The sequence below is a fragment of the Elephantulus edwardii genome, unplaced genomic scaffold, assembly GCF_000299155.1.
Source record: "Elephantulus edwardii isolate Elephantulus edwardi_28Jun2011 unplaced genomic scaffold, EleEdw1.0 scaffold00299, whole genome shotgun sequence".
In the NCBI taxonomy this organism is placed as follows: Eukaryota; Metazoa; Chordata; class Mammalia; order Macroscelidea; family Macroscelididae; genus Elephantulus; species Elephantulus edwardii.
In genome coordinates, this window is record NW_006400049.1 from 1,208,957 (window position 1) to 1,210,821 (window position 1,865).

Below are 1,865 nucleotides of genomic sequence, written 5' to 3' on the forward strand. Positions count from 1 at the left end.
TTAGGGATCTTTTCAAAGTACTGAAGAGCAATGGTGTCTCTCTGGAGACTAAGGTGCATCTAATACAGGCCATGGTCTTTGCGATCACTTGTTATGCATGAGAGAGTTGGACAATGACTACAAAGGACAGAAGGAAAATTCATGCCTTTGAGCTGTGGTGCTGGACAAGAGTATTGAGGCTACCATGAATTACTACGAAAACATATTCATCTTGGAAAGGGTTAAACTGGGATGCTCCTGGGAGACAAGGATTCTGAGGCTTCATCTGAGATACTTTGGTCATGCTGTAAGTAGAGACCGGTCCTTGGAGAGGAACATCATGCTTAAGAGGGCGGGCACAGTAGTGGAAGGCCCTTTATGAGGTGGATTGATTCAGTGATTGAGGAAATAGGGATGGGTGTGTTGGAGATAGTAAGATTGTCACAGGACAGAGCAGAGTTTAGGGCTGTTGTACAAAGGGTTGCTATGAGTTGCAAGAGACTTGATGGCACATAACAACAACAACAACAACCATGGTATCAACAATCAAGAATTTGAAAGATACAATTCATTGGGAAAATCTGTCAAGAATCTTTTTAAAATGCTAAAGAGTAAAGACTAAGTAAAGGCTTAGGTATACCTGATGCAAGCCATGGTATTTTCATTGTTTTATATTCAAGTGAAAGTTGAACAAAGAATGAGGAAGATAGAAGAAGAATTGATATCTTCAGATTGTGTTTATTAAAAATATTGGCTATACCAAGGACTACTGAAATAACAAACACATCTTTCTTTGAGGAAGAGCAATTAGGATTCTCATTAGAAGTAAATAGTTTAGGGAGTTCTGCCGTCCTAGTGGCAAGAAGCTGTGTTGCAATCCCGAAAGCAGGCAGTTCGAATCCACCAGATGCTCCACTATTAAGGAGAGGCAATCTCCTCCTGTGCCAATCAGATCCAACTCGACAATACACAATAACAACAAAACAGGTTAAATTTCATCTTACATACTTTGTGCATGTTGTCAGGAGATTCCAACTAGAAAAAGTTCATGCTTGGAAAAGTAGAGGGTCAATGACAATGAAGAAAACACTACACAAATGACATTCTGCAAGATTGATTTACACAGTGGGTTTGAAGATGGTCATGATTGAGGATGGATTAAAATATGGCAAAATTTTAATATGTTGTTCATAGAGCCCCTATTATTAGGAGTTAATTTGATGTCATCCCACAAGAGTAACTCTTTCAGCCTGGAAATACACTCATCTCTAGTATTGAGTTTTTAGTCAATCTATAGACATTATTGTAACACTATTTTCCTTAGTAGAATTACTCATACTACTTCTAAAGGGCAGTATTTGTACGTGGAAAAGGACAAATGACAGTAAGAGACTAAATATAAGAACAAACAGAAGCAAGAAACACAGGGAAGAAGTCAAATGGACAGTCCATTTGAGGATTGTAATTAACACCATAAGGATTGATGAATGAATGATTGAATGAAAACCTTAATTATTTTGTATTGTACATATGACCCTTATTTGAAATTTTTGTTCATAGAATAATTTTTTAAAATTACTTTCTAACTTTAGTAGTCCTAATCCACAACATAAACAGTCTTCCAAGTATCCTAAAAAATCTACAACCGGGAGAAGATAAAATAGATGAATGGGACCTTCTAAGAATCAAATCCCTATGCCCATCTAAAAACTTCTCCAACAGGGTGAAAAGGGAAGCCACAGACTGGGGAAAAAGTGTTTGGTAATGATGTGTCAGATAAGGGACTTATATCTAGAATTTATAAAATACTTGAGCACCACAACAAGATAAAGGTAAATAATCCAATTGAAAAATGGGCACAGGATATGAACAGACACTTCACCAAA